At 39.6% G+C, this 24,527-nt stretch overlaps 1 long non-coding RNA gene across 1 annotated transcript in view; it reads left to right on the top strand.

The window, feature by feature from the left end:
* The window catches only part of LOC120563164, a 66,824-nt gene that overhangs the window by 24,705 nt on the left and 17,592 nt on the right, over positions 1–24,527 (top strand). Inside the window, exon 2 of the long non-coding RNA XR_005639917.1 lies at positions 1,014–1,079. This is a non-coding gene — a long non-coding RNA (uncharacterized LOC120563164). The remainder of the gene's footprint in view (positions 1–1,013; positions 1,080–24,527) is intronic.

The following is a 24,527-nucleotide window of genomic DNA, read 5'->3' as shown; positions in this document are numbered from 1 at the left end:
TTATTCCCAGTGCATTAGTGCCCATTTACGGACTGGGCTGATTAGTCGGGTTTAAGATTAGTTTACGTCCAATAGTCAGAATACAGATTTGGCACAGATCAGCATCCAGCCTGTCCTAACAACACAACTGCGATTGAGAAAGTCGAGTGGTTGTTGAGTGGTAATGACATTTTTTCTGCAGCTATTTTTTATTTAGTAATAACCTCGAAAAAGTACCAAACCTTTTCTATGTAGTTTGATTTTCTTGCTTGTTCACTCTCTCGTGCTGTCTCTTTATCTCTTTTTGATACGATAAAATTCCCTCAACAAGTTTCAAATGGAAAAAGAGTGAGAAAGAAGGTATTGCTAATTAATAATCCCTCTTGGGCAGATGTAGTGTTATTCCTTCTGTTGTTATTTTATACACACACAGGCCTGAAATACACACACATTCATGTGTGGAGAGATGTCAGAGAGAGTGGGCTGCCTCATGGCATGGTGCCCACGAAGTTAGGGGTTCGGTGCATGGCAATCTAAAACCTTCCATGTGCTTTAAACTAACATCTGAGGCGTTTTTAAAACAGGTTAGAGCTTGTTGTTCCTTCGGATAATGGGTGTAAAACATTAGGAGTTCAGCAAGAATCCTGTTTCTCTTAAGATCCATGACAATCTGGACCTTTTTTGTAAAAATAACAGAGCTAATAATTACTGTTCTTGAAAGATTAAAAAAATACTGTAGGCACTGAGCCCCCAGGAGAACTCAATCAAATGTTGTCAGTCAGTGTCTGCACTACTGCACTACATCTGACTGACCTCTACGTTCAGTCTAGGGACTCAATGGAGTCACTGGACTGAAATGTAATGCCTTAGATTTTTAAATAAATTCAGCATTTTTGGCCTTGAGAATATTTGTAAAAAATAAAGTTGTAGTGATACACCCAGCCCAAGCTAACCCAGAGTTAGGAATTAAAAGTAATGACCAGTAGGATCCTGACTTCTTCATTTCTTACCGACACGTTTGCTCCTTTTTTTAGCGCTGTGTCCTGATCGGCTGAACCTTCAACACAAGACTCCCCTCTGCATTACACCTACCAGCACAGGTAATGATGTATGGCTGCACACACACTCACAGACACACACACACACACACACACACACACACACACAAGCATGCTGGCCTATTTGGCAACTGTTGCTCTTTGCCAGCCCTTGCAGCAGACATAGCGTGTTGTGTGTGTCCTCAGTCCAGAGGACAACTGGCGGAGTTTAGCTCTTTAGACCGTATTGGCTCTCTTTTGTTGCACAGGGAGTTGGTTGAACTCCCAGGAAGTAGCGTATAAAGCCATAAACAGCCAGTACACAGAGCTGCAGCACATTATTCAATTTTCATTTCATTCATGTTTTACTCTGTCAGACAGCTAAAAGCTGCAGCTTATCACTGCTGTCCTGGACGCAGAGCTGGGAAAAGAAAGGAGGAGGATGTCTGTCAAATCTTTTTTTTGGCGGTTTTATTTGCATTTTTTGCAGTGCAGAGTTGTCAGTATTCTTTCAGAACTTTTGTGGAGGTGTTTATAATGTTAATCTGTTACACATGTTAAACAATGATAAATACACCAACTTCTTAATCAATCTGTGTATTTCCAAATTAATTAGTGGATTAGTGATCAATTCACATTGGTGTTGCATTGTCTGTCTGTCTGACAGACAATGCGACACCAGTGGGAATTTAGAGTGCACCTTATAATAGATAGTATTAAACTGACTGACATACATGTGAACACTGACTGTGGAAGGATAATATGTAGATATTTTACATGAATAAGCCATAACAGGAGCCACATTATTTCTGCTGTGATTGCATGATGATGATAGCTCACTTTTGCATATACTTGTGTGGAAATAGTCATGACCTGCAATACATAATATGGATGATAATGAAAGTAAACATCAGAAAAGATCTAGCAAGTCCCTAGTAATAAATATTGCAACAGTGATACTGTAACAGGCCCCAGGCAAGAGGCCTGTGGTCAGATTAAAATGTTGTTCTGAAATGAACATGAAAAAGTTGAGACCGGCAACAGGTATTGTGTTTCCTTCTCTCGCTTCTGCCAGACTTTATTTTACACATAAACATGTACTTTAACCGTGTTCTCAATTTCACATTCCTTCTCATAAGAACATCATCAAGTAAGTTACCATAATCAATTCAATTCAATTTTATTTTATTTATAGTATCAAATCATAACAAGAATTATGTCAGGACACTTTACAGATAGAGTGGGTCTAGACCACACTACAATTTACAAATACCCAACAATTACAGTAATTCCCCCAAGAGCAAGCATTAATAGCAATAATCACCACACAACTTGAATTCAGTTTCCCAAATAAACATAATTTTCTGAATCCATGTGTTCTGTTTGTCTTCATATCCAAATGAAAGTAGAATACACTTTTTCCCCAAACTTCTTTGATCTGCTGCTTACAGCTTTGATAACTACTAATAACTGCAACGTTACTCATTACAAATAAGATTCCAGACGCACAGGCTGAATGCTAACATATTAGCAGAATGCTGTTAATTCTATTAAAGGTGCTCTACGTGATGTTGGGTGACGTCACTTCTTGTTGACGTTCGAAGTATTGTCAAACAAAATGGAGGCTAGCTCGCCCCTCCCTCCTCCTCGTCCCGTCCCCTCACTCTCCCGCACTAACCCCCCCAACCCCCACCCGCAAATGCTTCTTGTCGGTTATTGGCTGGAACACTGGAACACTGTTTGTTATGTTTGGTGGTGCAGGTTGGCCAGTTTGTTTTTGTTCCCGTTTGTGAAAACGCGGTCTCTGTAGACATACAGAGACCGCGTTTTTTTACAGTGTGTTCAGGGGACAGGCAGCTAGCGGATAGTGAGGAGATGTTTGCTGTATATGACGAAAAATCTTGTAGCCTAAAAAACGCATGACATCGCTTAGAGCACCTTTAACAAAATAGTACAGCTGGCGTGAAACATTACACAAGCAAAAGTTAACCCTGTACACGTTAACAGTATTCCAAACACACACTTTGGGCACACTGGCTTTATGAAATACATTCAAATCACAGGAGCCTCAAAATAGAACAATATACCCAACGTGACACACACGTATTCTAAGTGAAGCTAGCTTGCCCGGCTTTAGCTGTAGCATTCCGACCACGTTACTCTGTGTTCCTCTAAATAACTACTAACTACAATCTGCATCCAGTATAAAACATGGAAAAGCATTCATACATTGTACTGACATTATTTTGACCACATATTTGTGTTTTTGCTAGCGACTAACCTGAAAAGAACAGGAAAATGATGAGACCGTCAACAGGCATTGTGCTTCCTTCTCTCGCTTCTGCCAGACTAAAGACGAGAGTCGGCTACAGCCACAATATTGTTAAAGGTTTATTTAGATAGGGACAGATGCTAAAATCATGGATAAGCTTTAACAGTAGTTATCTGATGTATGTATCATAGTGTTTTTAGCCGAAGCTAATTAATAGGGACACTTGTCCCTGGTAGGGCTTTTGGTTAAAAATAAAAATACAGATTTACCTTATTAAAATAAGATCAAGATGAAATAAAATGAAAAAGGAAAGAAAGTATACAGAGAGAGCACAGTGTAAAAACTAAATATGAGAGCAAGATTGCTCCCGAATTAGCCACAATTTGGTATTTTTTGTGTATGCCGTCTCACTGGGAGGCGAGGCCCCCTTGTGGTTGAAATTTGGAATACAGCTTACAAAATGAATTTACACCAAATGAAAGAAATGAGGCCCTTATAGAGCGATATACATGCCAACTATTCAAAATACACATAAATAAACCACAGAGTGACCACACATTGCTGGGCGTCACAATACAACAATATGAACAGAGCTAAAATGTTAACGTTGTGAAGGAAAATAATTCTGCAAAAAATGTTTTTCCCAACGACAATTCTTTTTATTTCTATCTTTTTGTGTTGTTTTTTTAATGAGGCTTTAGAGATATGAAAATGAATATCAGAGACAGGAGGCATTTTTTCTCACATCTGTTAAACTGAATCATTTCAAGTGGCCTCCTCCTTGTTGCCTTCCTCGTGTTTTCCTTGTCTCCTACCTGCCTCCCCCCCCCCCTCCCCACACACACACACACACACACTTCTCTTGCTCTTTTCAGACAGCTCTTTCGGTTATAAAAACCACCATGATATATGATGTTGTCTGACCAAAACACTAAAAGGTCCCACAGCGATCTAAACAGCACAGTATGCTCCAACTTACACATGCATGCACACAGGAACATACACACACACACACACACACACACACACACACACACACACACACACACACACACACACACACACACACACACACACACACACACACACACACTGTGATTTCGGAATAATGTCCACATCAACAGTTTTTACGTTTGGTCGATCTACTTTTCTCTCCCACTAAAGTCCCAAGTGGGTACGTTGGCATTTTACTGGACAACACACACACACACACACACGCACGCACACACAATGGTGTAACCACATAGGCTTACATACTCTTTTTGTGGTTTAAAACTGAAAAATTATGTCGAAGTTTTATAGCTCTGCCAATTTAATACGAACATGTTAATCCTTCTTTCTATTTCACTTGTTGGGGAAAAGGTAAGGTGTAGTTAGTTTTAGTTAGTTAGTTTAAAAATAGCATCAGCCTTTGATCAGTGTTTTGCCTTCTTTATTGAACAAAACTGCCCAACTAAGTCGACACAATTCTCAATTCCTTCACAATCCTCCATTCCTTCATCAGAGAAAAAACTGACATTGTTTTATACTAAAAGCTAAAAATGCTAGCTATTGAACAGTTTGTGACATCAGGTTGACATGGTCCTTATTCATTGGGGTCATGTTTTCTTAGTAAAACAGAAACATCTACTTGTTAACCTGTGTGTGAGACAGAGAGAGAGAGATGAAACAACAGACAATAAAGAATGGGTTTTAAGATAGCTAGCATTAATGCATAGTATTTATATATTTGCTAAAGATTTTGATATCTAATCGTATAGCTAATAAACAGACCTAATGAGAGACGTTCATGCTTCTTTGTTGTGTATTATCATGGTTCATTCAGTGATTACTGTGTTTGCAGATTTTTCAGTAGGCAGACGTGATAAGACGATAAGTAGCTTTAGCAAATAGCCAGATGAACACACCCATCCTCAGGCCGTGCTGATGAGGGTCTGATGTTATATATTCTGATGGTTCTAGGCAATGTGGGATGGTAATGCTAATTTCTCTTTGAGATATACATTAGTCCCCTAACACTCATGTATTCCTGATTAGGTTTAGTACAAACATCTTTGTAAAGTCAAGGCTTGCGCCATGCTCATTACTTACACTTTGATTTTACTCATTAATCATATTGGATGAATACTGGAGTGAGGAATGTATGTGGGTGTAAGTATAAGCTATTTGTATTTCAGTTGCTTGCCTTTGTTTACCTGAGTACAGAGAGACACATTGCTGTCAGCTTTGGTTGATGTGGCAGTAAATGAGTGGAGAATCCGAAAAGCTAGTGGACCTTTTGTGATAGTAACCAGTGTGTAGGATGGCACACACTGAAAACACTGAAGCCTCAGTCGAGAAATCTGCATGATAGAAGATTAGGACAACAAATAAACTATCCTATGGATTTCCATAATGGAGCTGAGGAATACAGCATTTGATTCCTGCATTCATAGAACATTGTATCGTAAATGCTCCCTAACTTTTAGGTTCCATCGAAATAATTTTATTTTTTAATGTGAGCTAGTGGCATCTGCGTGATTTCAGCTGTATTTCTTTGTTCTGTTGTATATTACAGTATGACATGCATGGTAATCACATTAACAATTTTCTTTACTTGTTCTTTATGATTCCAAAACTTCCTTTACTTTAAGGGTCTGTCAAAGATCATTTTAGGGTTTATACCTTAAAACGCCTGAAGGTCTGACAGTTGTACTGGATGACAAAGAGCTGCCCTGCTCACATGGGGTTTTAAAAGCAAGAAAGATGAGCACAATAAAAAATGTAATGAGAGTTTTGAGGGTGAATAGACCTTTTTCCTTGTTCTTTATGACACAACAGCATAAACCATAAAAAGACAGCCAAGTTTTCAACTATTTCCTTTGCTTTAAGCTCTTTCCTTAGAGTACATTTCAGATTTTGATTACATAGAGTACATTTCAAATTTCTAAAGGTTGACTGTTGCCCCCTAATCCATTTTTCTCCATCTTCACGTCCTGACTTGGGCCCTTGAGCTTGGCCCTGAGGGAGTATAAAAGCCAATCAAGTGGCTTTAACTATAGATTCCTGTGGGACCATAAAGACCAATAAAAAGACCAGGAAATATTGGAGAAACAATTGAGAATCCTCTTGTTAGGTGTTAATCACAGCCATTTTTCACATATACTTACTCTCATAAACACACAAACACACACACCCACACACACACACACACACACACACACACACACACACACACACACACACACACACACACTGTTCGGTGTCATTTAATTGTTCTGTATATTTGACTCGGTTCTGCCCAGACCACATTCTGCTCTTGCTATTTTTCCTGAAAGCAACAGGATTCTTGAAGTAGACTAATCATCTTCCCATGATGCTAAGCTCTAGAAAGCCCCCAGAGCAGCAATAGCTAATTTGCCACACATATTGACTGAGCGGAAGATAATTTTTTGGGCATTTTAGGCCTTTATTTTATAGGACAGCTGAAGAAGTATTAGTTGAGAAGCCCAGAGTCGACTCGCAATTTTTCTGTTGAAAGCTGCACTAGCTGCGTTATTATGAAACAGAGAGCAACAGGAAGCAGCCTGACAGGCCATGAACCGATTCTTGTTTTAGAATGACCTAACTACCAAACTAACTGTAATGCAACCAGAGAAGGGTGATGGAAGAGCAGAGAAATGCCATGCAGAGCAGCAGCAGCTTTGTGGACTGTGCTGCAACAGAGTAGAGGGGAAAAGCATGAACCACAGGCACATGACAAAATGAGCCAACTTGTAAATTGTAATTAAAAGCTAACAACATTAGTTACGTAGGTCATTAAAACGTTTTTAAAAAGCATTCAATTTGATTTTTACAAAGTGTGCAGATTTTCAGTGGTGTTTGTGGATTTACTTTCTTATTAAGTGTAATACACGCTCAGTGACACTCCCACTTGTGAACCAGTTGAGATAAAAGCACTGCCCTCACCCATATTTGTGTTGAGTTTAGTGAAGACACATCAGTTGTTACTGATACAGAATCATGGAAAGTTTACCCAGACATCCGTCCATCCATCCATCCATCTTTGTCTGCTTATCCGGGGGTTAGGTCGAGGGGGCAGCAGCTCCAGCAGGGGACCCCAAACATCCCTCCTAACCAGCTCTGACTGGGGGATGCAGAGGCGTTCCCAGGCCAGGTTGGAGCTATAGTCCCTCCACCTAGTCCTGGGTCTTCCCCGAGGCCTCCTGCCAGCTGGACGTGCCTGGAACACCTCCCTAGGGAGGCGCCCAGGGGCCATCCTTACCACATGCCCAAACCACCTCAACTGGCTCCTTTCGACGCAAAAGAGCAGCGGCTCTACTCCGAGTTCCTCATGGATGACTGAGCTTCTCACCCTATCTCTAAGGGAGATGCCAGAAACTCTCCTGAGGAAACAAATTTTGTCCACTTGTACCCTGTATCTCGTTCTTTCGGTCATGACCCTGTCTTCATGACCATAGCTGAGGGTAGGAACGAAAATTGCCCGGTAGATCGAGCGCTTTGCCTTCTGGCTCAGCTCTCTTTTCGTCACAACCTTGCGATAAATTGAATGTAATACCGCACCCGCTGCGCCGATTCTCCGACCAATCTCCGACCAATCTCCCGCTCCACTGTCCCCTCAGTCGCTAACAAGACCCCAAGGTATTTGAACTCCTTCACCCAGACATGTATCTGTTTAATTGGATGTACAACATATAGATTCAGCTGCTATCTTTATTTTTATTATATATATATATATATATATATATATACATATATTATTTTTATTATATTATATTTACACACACCCATTTACACAAGTACTGAGACACATACAGACCTGTACACACACAGTATACATGTTCACACCCAAAAGGTGTACATTTATGGAACTATTTATCCACGGAACGTGTTTAACACAAAAGCCAAACTATGGCTTAAACAACAACAGAGATGTGAGCACTAATGGTGTCCTTTAGCGACACAATTGTTATGTAAATTCTGTTTTTATTTGATTTGATTCTTTGAGAATTAAGTAGAGTAGTAGTTTGTTTTGCTGTGTTTGATGCTGTGATTGTTTTTGTAAAAGCCTGACCAGGAACAAGGACTGCAAAGTAGCAGAGGCTAGACATCCTAAAAAACCTTGCATCTCTCACATTTGGTTGTGATAATGTTATAGGTAATGTCCCTGATATATAAACAATAAATAAATAAATCAATATGTAAGAACTCAAACACACTCACAATCTTAACAATCTTCCAACAGTCTTTCAGTGCATTCACATATAGAACAGTATTCAACTGATATTTATTTTTATTTTGTATGGCTACTGTATGCTGATGCAATATGGAATTTGTCAGTAATATTGAGTTAACTGAAGTTAACTGTTCACACAACAGTAACGTGAGCTATTTAAATTAGCTTGATACATGGGTAAACGTAATTTGCTTTTACCAGTGTATAGCCGTGTGAGTTTAGTCCACAGCAATCCCACTGTTCGGACCCAAAACATCCCAGTTAGTAGACAGCAAATGCTGTAAACATGTTATTTGAAAATCTTTACAATCATTCCCCGAAAGAAGCAAGCAGCCCTGCCTTGTTGCGCGATCCAAATTGTATTCAAAACTTGCCATTTTCAGCATGTAGCATGCTAGCTTGAAGTTTGTTGTTTCCCGTGCGAAGGGATTTTGAATGGCAACACACAGAGAGTGGAAGGTAAGGGGCAAAGGCGCAGGCTTCCATTGATCCAGATTGCTTTAAATTGACAACAATATCAGAGCCAAAATCATCTGTGAGTCTGAATATACCCTCAGACCCCAAAGGGGTTAATGAACCATCTCTTTTCTTTCTCTGATGAATATACTTTTCATTTGTGAAATGTATGTCTACCTTTTCAACCAGTATTTGTGCATAAAAGTCGTGCTGGAAATGCCCTCAATTTAAAGAGTTGACATTTTGACCTTATCGCCACACTTGACAGTGAGACTATAGATTAACTACACTGAAGAATACTCTTAAGGGTTAATTTGTTGGTTTGTGTCCTTGCTGCTACTCTTGAACTTGATTGTGTTTGATTCCACGTAAATTTATACTGTTCATTCCATTTAACACACACTTACATGTTCATTCATTTCAGAGAACAAAAGCCTGTAGGCCCTCCAAGACCACAGCAATCAAAGGCCTCTGTTGATGAGGATCCAGCTAGTTATTAGCAAGGTCTCGTTAGCATATTGTTGATGTAATTGTAAACTTAATTGCTAATTAGGAGGCTAATTGCTAATTTCATTGATTGAATATGTAATTAATGTGTGGGGAGTTGCGTTCGTGCAGTAGTGAAATGAGTGGAGAAGGTTTCATTGGGCAGAAGTGACTGTATGATTCTGTTCATTATTTCCATTGTTTATGGCTGCAGGTATAATTGATTGGCTATGTAACATTAATCCTGTTTGAGCATGTAAGGCTTGCCACTGATTTAACAAACAAAACGTCTTTGTTGAACACGACTAGGTTTGAACCTTTCAGCTGAAGCTTTGCACATACTGTAATTACACACAAACTATCACTACAGTATATATAGAATAATCAGCAGGATACAGCTGAATGAACAGCACATACATTACCAGTTCAGTGCTTCAACATGCTGTCTTTTGTTTGGAGATCTGCTTTCATCCTTGGTTGCTATGGAAAACATGCACACTACACAATACAGTTTGTCCTTTATGGTTTCAATTGATGTCATTTGTGCAGTTTTCACTTGTGTGGTCCTGACTTAATGTTTTGAATCACAATCATATCAAAACACATTTATTGGGATATACTATTCACTCACTGACTAAATAAGGACATTGACTGCAACAATACAGTCTAACTATACAGTGGAGGGCAGGCCTGGATAGGAAAGGATGCAATCATATGTTATCGAGGCAAAGATTTCAGGTGATCTGCCAAACTCATTGTAGTTTTGTGATAGCCTATGCAAGTTTCGTTAGGTACAGTATATCTGGCAATTGACTTTTTGGTTGACATCTTCGCATATTTTGAAATTATACCATACTTTTTCGACCTCTGATAGTTGCAGCCGTGTTGCTTGCCCTCACATGGTCAATAAATAAAAAAATGAATAAAGTGGAATTACTATTCCTTATTTAATGGGCTATTCAGTATTTTTGGGGTAATGCATATATAATAAGAAATAATGAAATGAATGAATGAATGAATGAAAAAAAAGAATAATTCGTTGATTACCATTACCATTACCAAATTACACATTTGGGTCAGCTCTACTACACAGACTATATATTGTAAGTGGCATATTCCTTTAAGTTTGGTCTGTGTCTTCAAACAGGACTGAGAAGAGCAAATTGGACAAATATCTTTCCATTTCATCCTCAATTTTTGTTTCCTATCAACAGCTACCCTTTCAGTCTCGTATGTGCTCTTCATCTTGCTGACTTCTTTACCTCCATCTCCTGTTTCTCCCTGTCCTTTTTGTTCTAGTACCCATGTGGCCTTTTTTAGATTGTCTCAATGAGAAGTGAAGATGACTCTCTGTCTATTATTTCTCTCACTTTGTCTCTCTTCGCCTATTTCTCTCTCTGCTCGCCCCAACCCCCTCACTCTTTTATGATAGATCTCCCAACTGAGACAGGAGTAACAGGGGCTAACACATCATTAAGGATACGCTCACACACACACACACACACACACACACACACACACACACACACACACACACCCTACAGATATGTTTCTCTGTTAGCACACGGCTAATGGGAAACAGTGTTTGTTCACAGCCCCAGATCCTTACTGTCCTTACTCTGACACACACAGACAGGAAGATGGTGAAGCAAAGTATTCCGCCAGTTGTACAGAGAGATGGCGCGTGAGGGAGAGATAAAGAAGGAATGTTAGATAGTGACAGATGGAGTGCGGGAAAGAATAAGCAGAGAGAGGGGAATGGAGGGATTCAAAAGGAAGATTGAAAGACAGAGGGGATTTGTACAAAATGGCAAAGCTAAAACAACAGGCTTTTAATTGTCTTGTGCTATGGAAATTAATGTATTCCATATGGTCGCCTAAAGTGAGAAAATACTTATAGAATTTGCGGAAGATTTCACAAAATCACTAATGACTCAAACATTTCAATCAAAGAGCAAATTCATGTCCTCAGTAAAATTAATTCCAATTTACATCCCTCATCTGATGAGGGAAAATGAATTAGTCACTGTAGATATTTGACATACAAACTTACCGATGACACTTAATTGGAAACAGCAGGTAAAGACAATAAAATGAAAAAAAAAATATTTTATTGGTAGGACAGTCAGCTTGTTCAGGGCGGAATGTACAGTATGTACATTTCCCTGCTTTGAAAGTAAAAAACAAAACAAAGGCATAGTTTATTTTTTTGTATATTTAGCTGCATCTTCTTTTGTTATTTTTATTTTAATATATTGTGACTTTATACTAGTTTTTTTTTGTTATGTTTTACTTTTAACTACAAAAGCTTCTTCTTACCAAATTACTTGTTCTAATATTTCACATTTTTTCTTAAGCAAACTTTAAAGGTCCATATGTAATATACTTACTAAATCAAAACAATGACCACAATATGTCATCAGATATTAAAGGTCCCATTACATGGTGCTCTTTGGATGCTTTTATATAGACCTTAGTGGTCCCCTAATACTGTATCTGAAGTCTCTTTTATATAGACCTTAGTGGTCCCCTAATACTGTATCTGAAGTCTCTTTTATATAGACCTTAGTGGTCCCCTAATACTGTATCTGAAGTCTCTTTTATATAGACCTTAGTGGTCCCCTAATACTGTATCTGAAGTCTCTTTTATATAGACCTTAGTGGTCCCCTAATACTGTATCTGAAGTCTCTTTTATATAGACCTTAGTGGTCCCCTAATACTGTATCTGAAGTCTCTTTTATATAGGCCTTAGTGGTCCCCTAATACTGTATCTGAAGTCTCTTTTATATAGACCTTAGTGGTCCCCTAATACTGTATCTGAAGTCTCTTTTATATAGACCTTAGTGGTCCCCTAATACTGTATCTGAAGTCTCTTTCCTGAAATTCAGCCTTGGTGCAGAATTACAGCCACTAGAGTCAGTCCCTTAGTAAGTGCCATTTCTGTGTCTGTAGCTATTGAGGAGGAGAGAGGGAGGGGCAAGGTGGAGGGTGGGGGTGTGGCCTTGACCAACTGCCACTTTGCTCATTTGAAAGACATGATGTCTCTCTCTCATGGGTGGGTCAAATTCTCTGGGCGGGCAAAGCAGAGAAAGGGGAGTTAGTCATAAGGAGCAAGATTCGAGATCGGCCCATCTGAGCTTTCATTTTCTCAAAGGCAGAGCAGGATACCCAGGGCTCGGTTTACACATATTACCATTTCTAGCCACTGGGGGACCATAGGCAGGCTGGGGGAATGCATGTCAATGTTAAAAAACCTCATAAAGTGAAATTTTTATGCCATGGGACCTTTAAGGAAACACGCTGTTGAAAGTTGAAATACTATCTTTTCTGACAACAATGGAATGTCTGTTTTTGTTTTGGCCTGTGTGTTGTCTGTCTGTTGTCAACTGCCCATTTTGACGCCGCAGTTGCCGGATATGAAACGCAAAAACGCAACGTACGGCAGCCATGGTAGAAGCAACCAAACAAACTGGATTAACAGAGATAGATAAATTCTACCCGACCCAAAGAAAACTTGGCATCTTTCGTTGCATGACCAGAGATGTGGTAATGTATTTGAAAAATGGAGACAGCTTAGAGCCGAAAAAGGACGACGAGTTGGCTAATTTACCCCTGAACAGGTAAGCATTGAGCTTTACGTTAATTTATTTTGAGTAACGTTGCTAGTGGGCATTGTCAGTCATTTCAACATTTGTGTACTCACATTAAATTATATAGGGTACTTGAGTTAGTTACTCGCAAAACAAGTGATACACAGCCGGTGATGTGATCCCGACTAGTGCTGGATAACACCACCATGCTAACACATGCTAGTCTCGCATTGCCAGACCTATGTCCACAGTGCTGTAGAGGAAGTCCACACAGCATTCCGGGATGGGAGAAAAACGTGCTCTGATTTATTGGCATTTCTTTAAACCAATCACAATTGTCTTGGGCGGCGCTAAGCTCTGGACGGAAAAATAGCCTCGGGAAGGAACTTGTTTTGGTGAAAATGTGTACGTTCAAAGGTTGTTTTAGTCGTGCAACAGAAAACTCCGATTGGACAGACAGTCTAGCTAGCTGTCTGGATTTACCCTACACAGATCAGAGGAGCAGTTAACCTCGTTTGTGATTGGTTTAAAGAAATGCCAATAAACAAGAGCATGTTTCTCTCCCATCCCGGAATTCTGTGTGGACTAGACTAAGCTAACATTGACATTGTGTGACGCTACGTTCTCAAGCTGGCAACCCCCTTGAACTTCGAGTCTGGGGAGGAGGGAGGAGGGGAGATGGCTCTCCTGTTTTTTGATTTTGGACTGCAATAACCATTTTAAACGCTAGCTGTTTGTATTACATATTGCACCTTTAGCTAGAGAAAATTTTATGTTTCAATTGCAATCAAGATATGATTGCAGTGAAGGAACATGGGTAGTGGCTGTTACCATGGTTACTCAACAGGTATCATGTTATTATACAGCAGCATACAGCATGTGTGCATTGATCCTAAATACAGTTTGTATGTGGTTAATGATAATGGTTCCTGATTACCTTGGTTAGTGAAACATTCCAGCAGCGTAGTGCGTTGTCACAGCGCAGATGTCTTATTTATGAATGTCCATAATACAAAAATACCATATGTGTGACTGTCTCTTTGTGTTTTTGAATGTCTGATAGATGAAAACATATTGATAATTATCATGTGTAATGGTTTGGTTGCTCCTAGTGATGGGTGACTGAATAGCTCCAAAAAGTAACCTTACCTCACTAAAAAAAAGGCGTTTAGTTGCTTTTTTTGCAACAGTTTGCTTTATTTGCAATTGTTTCTCAAAAGCATCAAATCTTACATTACATGCCAGGATATAATGTGAGTGTCCCTTCTCTGTCCTTACTTACAGAAAGAGTTTTTGGATCAGAATAAAATCAGTTTTAGTTAGTCAACGTTAGGAAAGGAAAAATCCAGCAAATAGACGGTACCCTGGGATGCCGTTACGTGAAAGAGCTGATTTAACATCACCGCTCATTTAACACACCGTTTAGTAACAAAACAAAATGCTGAGGGAACATTACTACGCTTTTTCATGTTGGTTTTGAGAGCTATGCACGCCCACTAACCTGGAAAATGTTTTAAACAGTAATGTTAATACAGCGTGAGGGAATACAACTTCTCCTGCAGCGGATAATCAGAGCCAGATGCATTCGCTAACGTTAGCTTTTTGTCTCATCTAGGGTCTGATAAACAGTAGAATCATCAAATTCAGTGTCCACAATGCTATTTTGCAATATACTGTAGCTGTCGTATTTCACGGGACCCACCTTAGTGCGTTTTTCATATCGAGGCTTCCATCGCTGTTTGTCACTCTGCCTGAGAAACTGCTGTACTCGGTTGCTATGACTTCGCGACGTGATGATGATGTCCTGCCACTGTTCCCGGTGGCAACAATTTTGTTATGGTGGTTCGCGGCTGCTGAATTTATAAAGCAGAAACACTGATATATATATATATATATTCGACATGTTTGAAAACTTGAAAACATTGATATGTAGTACTGATACACGGATCAGCTCTCATGCCATACGAAGCCGCTTGTATGGTTAAAGGGCAACTATTATATAGTATTTTCAGGATAATACTTGTCTTTGTGTTTATACTAGAACATGTTTAAATACTGTATTGTTAAAAAAAAAAAAAACACTTTACTTTTCTCATACTGCCCATGGCTTCTGCACCTGTATTCACCCTCTGTATGAGACGCTCTGTAGGAGCGCCTGTCTCTTTAAGACCCCCGTCCCAAAAAAGCAGCACTTTCTACCGTCAAAAATCGCAGATAAAGGCTTCTGAACCAAACACTACCCAATCTGACATGTTTCAGCAGTAATGCAACCCAAAATTAGGGAGAATTTAAGAAATTGGCAGCCAAGATGACATCTTTTACTGCCGTTAGCATGTAGCTACATGGGACAATGTTAACACCGCAGTAGGTTAAAAAATATTTTTAAAAAATACTCCAGTCCTGGAGCAGATGACCAATCATAGAAGGCCGGCTTAGAGTTACGTAACACTTAGCCGAGAGTAGAAAATACTGTTTAAACCGGAGCGTTCAGAACAGTCATTATTTGAATGTTTTTTTTTTTATTATAACATTGTAGATATGACAGAAAATACGGAAAAGCATAAATGCCCACTTTAACTTATCCACGCGCCACCCACCCCAATGAGTTATTGTCACACACAAGTGCACACACACACACACACACACACACACACACACACTTTAGACCCAATACAGAGACATCTCCTGTCCTCCTCATGTCAGATTCTCTTCAATTTACATGTCGCTTATTTTGCTTCCTATCACATTCCTCCTCCACTACATTTCTCCTCTCATACATGTTTCGGTTTCGATTTCAAGTGGATTCTGTGAAAGCTGGTTTTGATATTGAAGTAAAAAATTGCTGGTAAGGTGGCACCACTGAGTGTTTGTGTGTGTCTAAACACACTGTTACAAAGAGAGGTTTTTTGCTTCATTGTTCCCCAGCGAGCGGGTGGAATTGACTTGTCACAATATGTTACTTTAGTTCCATCTGTCTATCACTCCATCTCTCTCTTCACCAGTCCCCTCATCCCTGATGTATTTATACCACAATATACTGACAATTGATCAAATCTATGTTTGGTTGTCTCTGTGCATTTGTATACAGTCTGTATTTATAAAAGCTCCACAAGAGGCAGCAGCACGCCAAATGTTGAGCCAGAGATAGGGCAGAAAAACATTTTTGTGTGAATTCACCTGCAGTGCTGCTTTAGTGCACCAGTACAAACACAGATCTGTGTTTGGGTTAGGGTTGCATCGACACAGTAGGCTCGTTCGAGATGAACTGCGCCTCGCCTGTAAAGTAGACGAGAGCAGGCGGCAGCAGCCGGGGGCGGGGACAAAAGTCCGCTCTCAAGTCGGACAGTTTTCCAGCTGACTCCAGCAGCCTTCAGGCTGAACAGGAAGTGACACAAACACTGTGGTCCGGTCGGGTCCGATTCCGATTTAATAAAATGTTATCAGACCCATATATCTGCTCCTACACAGTCTCCAGTTGTTTTTATTATGACAGAGTAGCTGTCAAAATTCTCTACATGTGATCTGTTGCTGATTTTAATAACTTTTTATTTTTTTTTAAAAATAAAAATTTTTTTTTTTTACAGAATAAGACTTTGTATTTAAATCAGACAATCGCAGTTAAAATCCCTCCGATTCAAAATCAATAAAAAGGTTTATATAAAACGTCATCATGTTGAGTCGATTCTGAACCAATCAGCTGTTCGATCAGCTGAGAGGCCGGCGTTCCCAGCATGCCCTGGGTCCACCTGCGTCCGCCTGGCTCTTGCAGTTGGTGAAAAGCAACTGCGCTACCTGCGTCTCAGAACTGCGGCCGCCTTGGTCTCGTGAGATTATCGTTGCCCACGTGTGCATGACGTCAGAGCAAGTCGGGATCAAGTCGGACACAAATCTAACCGGCATGCATTGGGCGCCGATCGCCGGTGATCGATTCTGCGCAGATCTGGCTCATCTCGAACGAGCCTAATGACATCTTTGTTGGACGCAAATAGTATGCCAATTTGTCATTCTGTGCAAAGGGTTAGTGTCTTGTGGTTTTCCTTTTTGCATGTTTTTTTTTTTGTGGAAGAATATTAGAAGTGTTACTGTTTCTATTGTTACAGGCCACCAGGGGCCCATATTCATCAAATCCCAATTGGAGCACTATGTTGTTGATATGTTTATGTACATGACAGCTTGGACTGGGGTCCGTCAGCAGCAACATTGTAGACTTTTAGTCTAACTAAGCATAGCTACAGCACTCCTTTGGTTTCCATGGGATGGATAGATATATATTCAATACTATAAAAAAAAATCACTAAGAATGTCTAAGATTAAATTGGTACATTTACGAGAATAAACTCAACAATTTAAGAGAAAAAAACTTGGATATTCTCTGAGATTATAAAGTCATTCGTACATTTATGAGGAAACATCTTAGAGGAAAGTGTTTTTAGGAATGCTATTAACCCTTTGAACTTTGCAATAGAATTGGTCCGCCAGTGCCTACATTGGTATCTTTGCTTATTGTGATGTCATTTATTGGATCTTCAAATTCTTCTTATCCCTAAAATCTGTACAACCTAAGCTAAAAGGTTATGTAAGTCAATAAACCATAATAATGAATAAAAGTATTAAAATTGTGTCATAAATAAAATAAAATAACAAATCTGATGTATTTTCATCAAGTTTTACTAAATAAAAACACAAAACATATTGATCCAAAAGATTTCTAAAAGTATAAACATGAACTACATATTCCTTAACACTCCATAAATTATTTGAACTATGTACATTTCTTTGTTTTTGAGATATGCTCATTTTCATGAGCAGAGTGTAAGGGTGTTTTGATCATTTCATCTGCCATAGAAATGGTCCGCCAGCTGTTTTACACACGATTTATGCTCACTTTACACTTTCAATAGTCATTGTCAGATGCTCAAGGAAAGTGGATGCAGATGGTTTTTATAAATGGTCCAAACAAAAGACGATAGCTAATCCTTACTGGCCACTGCTGTAGCCTGTATAGATTGCAGTGTGCTGCCTCTGGGAAGAAGAGTGGTAAAGCTTATACAGGAAGAGATCTTTTTTAGTCTGTCAAGTGACATGTAGGCTACACACACACACACATGGGCACATGAGTTTCTCTAAGCCCTTCACCTTGCACTGCGCCTTTCACAGCTCAGGTATAGTAAAGAGAGAAGAAGGCTTAACTTGTGCTACCTCAACTCATTGTTCCGATGATATCAATGCATAATATTATAAATTGAGCTAGATGCTTTGAGATGCATCCTGGGACTTGATGCTCATTGAACCATATTAATGAGCTTGTCAGTTTGGAACCCACGAAAAGCAGGGCGCCAACACTTTGGGTGCCTAGACATAAGAAATGGACCACAGATGTACTGCAGATATTTAGATCTGTCCCTATTCAGCAGAACAGTCTACACACTCCTCTGCTGCTCTAATTAGCTCTCAGTTTCCCACTAGTACATCTTCATAGGCTCAAATTGCTCCACGAGGGCCTGTCATTGGTCCCTGCGGTTTCCTGCAGGGAGGGACACACACAGATACACATCCATTCATCTGCCCATTCCTACATATACACAATTACCTTACACACATAAAGCCACTTTAAAACTGCATCAGTCATGTGCACAGTAAGTAGAGGGAATGTTGGGTTTTGATCACGCTGCTGAACTGATTGTGAACTTAAGCACACTGTCATAAATATCACGCCATCATTGTGTGCTGTCAGGAGGTGGCGGGAAGGTCCTGACTAATCACTGATCTAATATGACATCAAATCCAGACAAAATAATTAAAGGTCCCATATTGTGCTATTGTTCAGGTTCATACTTGTATTTTTGAATAGTTTAATCTTAAAAAAATAAATAAAACTGTCTGAATATACCTGTATGTACCCTCTGTTTGAAACGCTGCGTTGCAGCGGCTCGGATTGGTCAGCGCTTCCAGGTCTTCTGCATCTGCGGCTGGGGAATGACTGTAACGGCACTGTAGCGGCACTTTCCACCTATATATAGTGTTGTTTAGACAACAGATGGCTTGTTTAAAGGCACAGATTCTGAATACGGGCTGTGTGCAGTTCTCTGTGGAGTGAGCATTTTGATGCTATATACAGACATGAAAATCACTCACCTTTTGTCGAAATTCGCCGTTTTGAAACCAAAATAGGTGACCTACGTGAATCGTGTAGATTCAATGAGAAAATGTTTAAGGGGGGGGGTGTATAAGTACTCGGGCCTGGTGGCCGATTTCTGGCGTATAACTATTTTAGAAAAATAGATAAATTAAAAAGTCCACATGGGATTTGTTTTAATGCGCTGGATTTAACCATACTGTCTATGGATTTAACCAATCATCGAACTTCCACCAACCAATGAAACTAGTTCTAGCCAATCAGATGCAAAGTAGGGCGGGTCTTTGTCAATGTCAGAGTGCGGTGCCGGTGTGGTCTCCGTGGTAACGCGGCTAAAAAAAACGTAGGCAAAGTTTATCAAACTTGTAGATACAGGCAGCTTTAGTTAAGAAAGTAGTTAAAAACAAATGGCGTGAATGGAGGACAAGAAGAAAAGGGTGGAGACGGGAAGCCGTTTAGCACTTGGTGCCTCAAATTGAGGGAGCCGGGTGCTTCTGCAGCGCATGTTTTGGACGGCAGCAGCGGTAAGACAGAGCTAGCTAGTCATTAGATGCTAGTCACAAAGCTTCGGTCCATGTACTCTGTCATACGAGTATGTTACCGGCAACGTCCGCTACTGTATTAAGACTGCGACTGTTCCTTTACTGACCGACCGTGATACAACAATACGTGTGTGCACGTTCATAGCGGAACATGATTTGTAAAAGCTATCTGAAGCCCAAACTGCCTTGACAAAGTTGTCTGTTTGGAATTAACATGGCAGGTATTTAAACATAACGGCCTTGTCCCAGAGTTTAGACTTCTAGCTATATGAAAAGATAAACAATTCGACGTTTTTAATAAATGTAAATAAAACAGCTAATATCAACATGGACAAAATCATGAATGTACTAATTCGCTTTTTTAATGATGACCTGGCCAAAGTAGTAAATTTTAGTTTTCACAATGATTCATTGTAGGATTATGATATTATTGCAATATGTAAATCCACATTGACTCTTAATTTAACATGGTTGGAAGAAGTAAAAATGTATCCAAAACTTTTTAGTCTTTAAAAATTATGACTTTTATTATTGTGTAATGTCAGAAGGAATTTAACTGTTTTGCCAGTCAAATTAACTTTAATGAGTGCATATTGAAATATTACACTGTTGGTTGGCAAAAAATGCATCTCAAAATGCATCAGATTGATGCTTTAAAATATGGAATATTTAAATTTTTCTTACGGGGGAGCATGCCCCCGGACCCCCCTAGAGGGGTAATATCCTTCTCACCTTTTTCACCCCTGACCCGTTTTCATGCCTGTATATAATGTATAATATGCTGATGTTGTGTGATAACAAGATAAAGAGATGTTAAAACAAAAAGTTTGTAAAAAAAATGTCTGGCAACAACAAAAAACACATTTTATGGTGGCACAAATAGTCTGCCGTACTGCTACATTTATTTTGATACTTTTCTAACTGTTGATCATGAGTCTACCAATGTTATAGGAGCGCAGTTCCAATTCGGTAGTGGTCTTTTAAGAGCATGCCACGTTGCATTTTACTTCATATTTTTTTGTGTGTTTCCTCATCAGTGCCATTACAAGACTTGTTCTGAAACTCTTGGCCTTGGGCAAAAACAGAGGCTTCCTCTCACTGAAACTTTCCTAAATAAATAAAGGTTAAAGGTCCAATGTGTAATATATTTACTGTAGTAAATCCAAAATTGACCCCAATGCGTCATCAATACGCAAAAAAATATGTTTTGGAATACTGGATTGTATGAGATCGGCAATCGACTAGTGTTGACTTCACCGGAAAACAGGAAATAAACTGAGGTATGGATTAACACAACTTTTATGCCTTTCTGTCACATCTACTGCAATCAAATTCGCTGTGTTCCCTCGGAAGGAAAAACTGCACATGGCTAAGCACTTGTAATGGCATTTGGAACATGTTTAGAGGCTAAAAACACGTTTAAAACTAGCCCTGTTTGAACCCCTTGGGTGCAAAATCTAGCAGGAGGATAACTCGGTGTAGGCAGCACCGATTGTTTTCGTTTTTCTCGCTACTGACAGCACTCCTAATTTACAAACAACAGAGCTACGTGTTGAAATCGACCAGAATTCTCCTTTAAGTAAAAAACATGCTAAGTTGAAATACTATCTTTTCTGACAACAATGTTAATGCCAGTATTTTCTCCTTTTGGAATTTCCGTTCCGTGACGAAATTTCTGCTTGTGTTTTGGCCTGTGTGTTGTTATCAACTGCCCAGTTTGACAGCCAGGCCGGTATTGCCAGATATACCTGTAAAAAACGTCAACCCAGCGCGCTACAGCTGTTAACGTTAATACAGCCATGAAAGCAGCAAACAAACAAACAGGATCAATGGAGATACATTCTACCCGGCCTAAAAAAAACCTGCATGTTTCTAACAGTTGCGTGACCAGAGACGTAACAAACCCTGGATAAATATTGGAGATGTATTTGAAAGATGGAGACAGGTAGCTAAGCATTAGCTTCAGGCTAATTTATCACGGCTACAAGAGACGGGCATTTTATGTCATTTCAACATTTGTGTTCTCACATTGAATTATATAGCTAGAGTACTCAAGTTGGTTACTCACAAAAACAATTGAGACACAGCCAGTAAAGTACCACAAGCAACATGCTTACAACATGCTTGAATTGTTTTGCCAATACAGTTCAACAGATCACATGCTCTAATCTAAACTGATACGCTTAGATGCCAAACCTTCAATATTTAGTGAAGAAGTATATTGAAATAAATCTAAAACTTTAAAACCAATTTATTCAAATCACATGTTCCCACCCTCTATTATAAAACTATATGTATGATTACTTTTCCAGATCATAAAAGCATAATTTAGGGACCTACACTCACCTTAAAGATTATTAGGAACACCTGTAAGATTTCTCGTTAATGCGATTATCTAATCAACCAATCACATTGCAGCTGCTTCAATGCATTTAGGGGTGTGGTCCAGGTCTAGACAATCTCCTGAAATCCAAACTGAATGTCAGAATGGGAACGAAAGGTGATCTAAGCAACTTTGAGCGTGGCATGATTGTTGGTGCCAGTCGGGCTGGTTTGAGTATTTCCCAATCTGCTCAGTTACTGGGATTTTCACCGACAACCATTTCTAGGGTTTACAAAGAATGGTCTGAAAAAGAAAAAACATCCAGCATGCTGCAGTCCTGGAGGTCGAAAATGCCTTGTTGATGCTAGAGGTCAGAGGAGAATGGGCTGATTCAAGCTGATAGAAGATCAACTTTGACTCAAATAACCGCTCGTTACAACCGAGGTATGCAGCAAAGCATTTGTGAAGCCACAACACGCACAACCTTGAGGCGGATGGGCTACACCAGCAGAAGACCCCGCCGGGTACCACTCATCTCCACTAAAAATAGGAAAATTAAGCTACAATTTGCACGAGCTCACGAAAATTGGACAGTTGAAGACTGTAAAAATGTTGTCTGGTCTAATGAGTCTCGATTTCTGTTGAGACATTCAGATGGTAGAGTCAGAATTTGGCGTAAACAGAATGAGAACATGGATCCGTCATGCCTTGTTACCACTGGGCAGGCTGCTGGTGGTGGTGTAATGGTGTGGGGGATGTTTTCTTGGCACACTTTAGGCCCCTTAGTACCAATTGGGCATCGTTTAAATGCCACAGCCTACCTGAGCATTGTTTCTGACCATGTCCATCCCTTTATGACCACCATGTACCCATCCTCTGATGGCTACTCCCAGCAGGATAATGCACCATGTCACAAAGCTCCAATCATTTCAAATTGGTTTTTTGAACATGAAAATGAGTTCACTGTACTAAAATGGCCCCCACAGTCACCAGATCTCAACCCAATAGAACATCTTTGGGATGTGGTGGAACAGGAGCTTCGTGCCCTGGATGTGCATCCCACAAATCTCCATCAACTGCAAGATGCTATCCTATCAATAAGGGACAACATTTCTAAAGAATGTTTCCAGCACCTTGTTGAATCAATGCCACGAAGAATTAAGGCAGTTCTGAAGACGAAAGGGGGTCAAACACGGCATTAGTAGGGTGTTCCTAATAATCCTTTAGGTGAGTGTATATTTGCCTCATTTACTCAATTGACTCAAAAATGTAACACGCACAGACACATTTATTCCGTTATTTACAAATTCGAAATTCCATGCGTAGCAGATATAACCAGTTCCGCAATGTACCAGCTAAAATAACTTTAGATAGGATTCTCAATACAAACGTGCACAACAGAGGACCAATCAAAGTGATATACTGTATCAATTATATTATCAACTTTGCATTCTCCATTCTCTTTCCGCTATTAGATACCAGTGGGAAGATGATTTGGCATCTAAAATAACAGATCACAATTGGCAGTCCATCCTTCAAAGAGTACATTCTTCCTCAATTTGTGCTCGACATGGGCCTACAATTCAAGGTCCTACACCGCCTTCATCTTTCCAAGGAAATGTTGGCCAAGATTTATCCCAGACCCCTTATGTAACAGATCATATTATGAGTATAACCTCAATAATACTTTTGAGAATTGCCCAAATCTTCCTAACTATTGGACATCTATATTTGATGCATGTTCAGGTTTTTGGAGCAAAACTTACCCCTTCTCCTCTGATTGCAATTTTTGGCTTAGCACCAGAGGACACATTTCTTTCCAGACATTACTTAAATTCTATTGCTCTGCTTCCTTAATGCTCCACGCCTCATACTTGTGAAGTGGAAGCAAGAGGATTCTCCCACACATGTCCGGTGGGCTGTAGAACTTTACACATGGAAAAAATAAAGTATACACTCGGTGGCTCTACAGGTACATTTTATAAGAAATGGCAACCATTTCTGACAGATATGAAAACACTAAAACTGTTAACTGATTTTTTCCAATTCAAACCACATTACAGGCTAGATTGGCTATAGACAACCCTGACTAATATATGCGTACGTCTGTTTTTGTGTGACTGTCATGATCCTGGGTTTTGTCTCATTTCCTGTTGTATTTTGTAGTTTCTTATCATGTGTCATGTCTTGTTTTACTTCCTGCCTCGTGTGAAGAAACTATATTTATTTCACCACTCGATGCCCTCTTAATGCCGTCCGTTAATTTCCAATGCGACAGATGCTCATTCTACGCTTCTGACACTTTAAACTTGATGCCGCAGATTTAAACGTTATACTCAAGAACTGCATTTAGGTCTGACCACTGTCCCATAATGCAGGATACGTGGAAATCACTTTAGTTTTTGGACAAATCAAAGTGAAATGAATTATATTTTTATCTGTGATGAATACCAATAGATTAATCAGTTG

The sequence above is a fragment of the Perca fluviatilis genome, chromosome 1 (genome assembly GCF_010015445.1).
Source record: "Perca fluviatilis chromosome 1, GENO_Pfluv_1.0, whole genome shotgun sequence".
NCBI classification, from domain to species: Eukaryota; Metazoa; Chordata; class Actinopteri; order Perciformes; family Percidae; genus Perca; species Perca fluviatilis.
This window is presented reverse-complemented; position numbering and strand designations above follow the sequence as displayed.